We start from the raw sequence: 5,682 nt of genomic DNA on the forward strand, positions 1-5,682 counted from the left end.
CGCCATTCGATACATCCACTGTACACAGAGCGAATGGCACCGTGGCTGTGTCACGTTAAAATAGGGTGTATGCACTAAGCTGTGTGACGTACTTCCTGTTTCAAATAATACAGCTTGGTTGCTTCCGGTCTGTGTGTTTATCGCGCTAGCCTGCTGACTTTGATACTGTAAACATGGATCAAGACCGCAAACATCTAAAAACTGGACCTTTTCAGAGGCAGGAGACAACCTACGCAGAGCACTGCTGTGTCCCCCACTGTACAGCGTCAGCAAAATTCAACGGGGTATTAAGTTTTCATGGCTTTCCGAGCCAAACTGACGTGAGGAGTCGATGGATTGTGAACATACGCCGGGATGCATATGTCATCACCACTCACTCCAAGGTCTGTAGCAGACACTTTAGTCCCGACAAGTTGATTGAGCCAACTACTTCTCAGGGTCGAAGGAGACTTACAAAAGGTGCCGTAGCGACCCTTTTTGAGTGGAACCAGTACAGTCGAAACCCCAAGGCGCGGCGTGTGGGAGAGCGTGTCGGTTCGTCGAAACTGCCCCTCCGGAAGATGAAGTTGATCTCCTATTCAACGATCAAGACTACTGCTCTCTCTGAACCGACTGCCATGGATATGTCCGCATCCGCTGCTGAAAGCGTCTCAAATGAAGTACAGGAGCTGAGAAAGGAGCTACAGGAGTTACGTCTCCAGCGAGAGTTTGGACTGCAGCAGTTTGCTGGCTCCGACGCAGACATCCGAATTTAGACAAGGGAAGTCACTTTTTCACAGTCACATTTTTTGTATTAGTCTGTTATTAGCCTAGTCCCTACGTGACGGGGATATGTGTCAGTCAGGGACATTGTTGGTTAGAAAATAGCTTTACGTTACAGATTAATTTATAGTACTGTACCAAATTATTTCTTAATAGGTCTGTGAATGATTAATAGGACACAAGTAGTGGCAAGTTGAGAGATGGTGTAATTGGAGTTGGGGATGTCCATGTCTTATCAGAATTTATATATATGAATGTGATCACACCAATAGTACAAAAACAAACAACATTTATAATACAGATTTGTGTAAAGACTTACAGAGACGTGTTTCCAGTTCAAGTCTACAAAAGTTTATTTTTAAATGGTTGAAAAAAGTCATGATATTATTCTATGAGATGAAAATAGGAGCACTGAAGCGCCAGCGCCAGAATGTGACCGTCTCCAACTCCACCAATGCTGGTCCTAGAACAAAATACTATTAATAAACAATTGTAAAAATGTATGAATTGAGCAGGTAACACCCTACTTATCTACATGCAAGTACACGGCAAACCACCAAACCGCGCCTCCCAAAGATACGGCCCGGACAAGAACACTACTCTAAAAAGAGAGCACAGAGAACACATTAGGGCATTGGATATCCACACACATCAGGTTGTCTTACAGGAAGTTGGTGCAGTTATTGAACTGCACCCAAAGAGGAAACTAAACAAACCTGTCAGCTGAGTGCCAGGGATTAGTTACGACGCCATCCGGTAGAGCAACCGTTGCGTAGTGGCACAAGTCACAATACAGGTAAAAGGGAGGTGACTGAGGCTGAAACAGCTATATGGGAGAAATACAGGTCACCCTGCTACATAATATATGTATATATATATATATATATAATATATACGATAAAATCTTAATCTTAGTAGTTACTGTTGACATTATTTTGGTAACAATGTATACTTTTGATGTACACTTCTAATTGAACATTTTTATGCGATGTCTTTTGTGAATCGATTTGCCAGCTACAAACATCTGATAGCTTTTTGGTCTTTGATTGAGCCTTCTCTACAAAATGGTCCGTGTTTCCAGAGCCAAATCAGCTGCCCAGAAAAAATAAGTGGTCGCACCTGCACGTGCATCAACAGTACTTTATAAGTAGTTACAGATGTAATTATACGTGATGCCATTGCATTTGTATTTGTTGTTTTTGAGCTATACTTTTTTTCTTTTCCTCTCAGAGACAGCTGCTCCAGCCCATAGATTAACTCTTTCTTTTTTCATCCCTTGGCTGATGAATCACAAAGCTTGATCTAAGAGAAAAAGGTAAATCATTAGAAATATAACCTCAGCATCATGGGTGTAAAAAACAACTTGTTTCTTATGAAGGTAAGTACTTCAACTGTGCTAGAATAAGCCTACCACCCTGAATGCTTACTGTTATATTCTCTCCCTCTTAAAATAAAGATGTGTTTTTTTTTTAAAGCGGACTCCAAGAATCACAATTATTCCAATGTACCTACTTCTGCTGTGCAAACGACAATAAATATCTTGTTTATTGAAAAGTTGTAGCCTTGTACTCATTACCTTGACTATATTAAATTGTGTGTGAAAAACAGGGAGACATGAAAAACATTCAAGTTGGTGGCCCTTGAGGACTACACTTAGCTACTGCTTAACCGAACAAACACCACCGAACAGGGATGAACACAGCTTCCTGCCTAGACTCAAACTGTGGTGCCTCGCTCTTCCCCATCGACCTGTAGCACAAGGCTCTCACGCTGACCTGCACTGTCAGCTTGTCTTTATTGGAAACTGAATGAAATAACACATACAAATTCATTAAGCTTCAATTGTACTGGGTTACTCGCATCATCACATCTATAACATGTTACTACATGGAAAGAAACGTTAGGTAGCTAAGTAATGTTACTTTTATATACACAAAACCGTGGCTGTACTTAAACTATTATTACTCAACACAACAGGCAAACATCAAGGCTGATATAAAACACTCGTTAAGAAATCTTGTTGGCGTTTGCCGTTCCTGCATCGTAATACACGTTCGACAGTGACAGTTAACTGACAGATTAGACTTTGACAGTAGCTAGCGTCTGTTAGACGTCGTTTTCTTACATTCGTAGCTGTGAATGTAGGTCGAAGCATACAGCCTAAACCCCTTCTCCAATTTGCTTGTCAGAGTTTTTGTTTCCCGACATAAACGATGCACATCTGTGATATTTATTGTCGGCAGCTCCTGTAAACACCGGGTGTAGAACGTTGCCATCTTGGAACCGGAAGCTGATGAGCTGTATTACGGCGAATCAGGAAGTGTCTTCTTCTTCTTTTAATTTCCGGCAGTCTGTATTTGCGGCACATTGCTGCCATCCACAGGACAAAAACAAAAAAAAATAAAACAAAAACAAAATTCCAAACCGCAATCAGTCCATTTTTATCTGTCGAGTGGCCGCCATAAATTCCAGCACAGCTTTTACAATCCCACGCTGGTCCTCGATGGGACCCAGAAGGCTCCTCAGAGTAACGGGTGTTGTGCCCACCGCAGCATACAGCCGTTCCCTCTCCAGTGCGAGTCCTGCACACTCCATCAGGACATGTTCCACTGTTTGGTTTTTGCCACACTCCCCACACAGTCCATCCTCATGTTTCCCAATTTTGTGTAAGTCCCATGCTAGTCCACAATGCCCCAACCTCAGTCTGGTCATCATGACTGTATGCCTCCTTTCTTTTCCCAGAAAACACTGGCTCCTTGTGACTGACTTCTGCAAGCCGTAATAATGCCTCCCCTTCTTTTCCCGATCCCGCTCCTCCTGCCGCACAGCCATGATGTTCCTCTTTATGATTGACCTACACTCAGTTAACCCCAGCCTCACTTTTATGTCCACCTTTCCCTTCTTAAAGCCCTTTTCGCTGCTCCATAAGCTAGCTCATTCCCCTCTATCCCCACATTGGCTGGGACCCACAAGAACCCCACTAACTCTCCCGCCTGCTCAATCCTGTGCATCAGGGTAAGAAGCTCCACCATGAGGTCCGACCTGGCTCCAAGCCCTCCCTCCTTCAAGGTCATCAGCACTGATGCAGAGTCAGAACATATCACCACTGGGCCTGGCCTCACCTCCTCCACCCACTGCATAGCCCAGATTATAGCAAGCAGCTCTGTGGTATAAACTGAAACCCCCTCAGACAGTCGCTTATACCTGCTCACATCCAAATCTGGGATGCAAAAAGCAAACCCAGACTTCCCAGTTCTTGGGTCTTGGGCCCCATCCGTGTAAATTTGAATGTACTGCCCCCAAGTGTTATTTAACCTTTCCCTTACAATGCCCCCAAATGTTGCAGTTCTCTCATACGCCAAAACAATCAGATCTACCTCTGGCACCGGTAGAATCCATGGTGGTATTGCTGGCCAGTGAACTATAGGGGCCACCCCCTCCTCCCCAAACTCCATCCTCCCCATCTCCTCATTAACTTTAAAAATGAAACACTCCCTTTTCACTCTTGCTCCTCCCCACTCCCATGCACCTTCCAAAGCCAGCCCCACATTCTCCCCTTGATGTCCCCTAAATTTACAGATATACTGCATTGCCAGCTTAGACCTTCTGATACCCAATGGGGTCTCCCCCATCTCTACAAGCAAAGCTGCGATTGGGGTGGAACGGAAGGCCCCACAGACAACTCTCAGTGCCTTTGCCTGCACTACATCAAGTCTCTTGAGAATTGTTTTTGCTGCCGTCCCATAACACAAACACCCATAATCTATCCTCGATCTGACCATTGCCCTGTAAATCATTATCTGTGTCTCCTGGCCAGCACACAAACTTCCTGATAGGGACCGCATGACATTTATAACTTTTTCACACTTGCTCGCAATGCTATCTACATGCTTTTTAAAGGTCAATCTTTCATCACAAACTACTCCCAATAATTTAAACTCTTTTAACCTCTCTACTGCTTGCCCATACATTAATAAACCTTGACACACAGTTTTCTTATTGCCAAATACAACATATTTTGTTTTTTCCGTTGATATCTTAAAACCCCACCTGCTTCCCCAGTCCATTATTTTATTTAATGCCTCCTGTATTTTCTCTGTTATGTGTTTGATGTTCCTGCCTCTTTTCCACACTGCTCCGTCGTCTGCAAACAATGAGAAACCAAACCCTGATCCAATGTCTTTAAAAATGTAATTCACCATTACATTAAATAAAACCGGACTTATTACACTTCCTTGTGGTGTTCCATTCTCAACGCATGTGCCATTCGACATCGCCTCCCCTACCCTTACCTGAATTACCCTGTTCTTTAAAAAGTCCTGAACCCAGTTCAGCATACGCCCTCGAATCCCTGCATCGTACAGCTTAATGATGAGCCCCTCCTTCCACAACATGTCATAAGCCTTTTCAATATCCAAAAACACTGCAACTACTCCCTCTTTATTTACCATGGCTTTCTTTACATCCGAATCCAGGGAGATCACAGAATCCATGGTACTCCTTCCTCTGCGAAACCCACTTTGCATTAGTGTGAACCACCCCTCCTTCTCCAGTTTGTATACTAACCTATCCGTCACCATTCTTTCCATTATTTTACACATCACTGCTGTTAGTGCAATGGGTCTATATGACCCTGGATGCTCTGCTTCTTTCCCTGGCTTTAAAATTGGGACCACCACTGCCTGCTTCCAGGCTAATGGAAGCCTTCCTTCCTTCCAAACAGTATTCATAAGTGCTAACATTTCTTCCACCACTAGATCACCTATTCTTTTAAATATCTCATAGCTTATGCCGTCCTTCCCTGGTGCTGTTTTCCCCCCTTTATTTATGGCTCTGCGCAGCTCTTCAATTGAGAAGTACAAATTAACACAATCAGCATTATCGTCATTCACCCCAAGTTTAAAAATATGTTGTCTTAGC

The 5,682-nt window shown here is 43.5% G+C and overlaps 1 long non-coding RNA gene across 1 annotated transcript; it reads right to left on the bottom strand.

Moving 5' to 3' along the window:
- Nucleotides 1-1,031: 1,031 nt before the first annotated feature.
- Nucleotides 1,032-2,199, bottom strand: LOC130378938 (uncharacterized). Its single transcript, XR_008895011.1, has 3 exons — nt 1,973-2,199; nt 1,479-1,579; nt 1,032-1,363 (listed from the first exon to the last, which is right to left on the bottom strand). It is a non-coding gene; the product is annotated as an uncharacterized LOC130378938 (long non-coding RNA).
- Between the last annotated feature and the right edge of the window lie 3,483 nt (nt 2,200-5,682).

The sequence above is a fragment of the Gadus chalcogrammus genome, unplaced genomic scaffold (assembly GCF_026213295.1).
Source record: "Gadus chalcogrammus isolate NIFS_2021 unplaced genomic scaffold, NIFS_Gcha_1.0 GACHA121, whole genome shotgun sequence".
NCBI lineage: Eukaryota > Metazoa > Chordata > Actinopteri > Gadiformes > Gadidae > Gadus > Gadus chalcogrammus.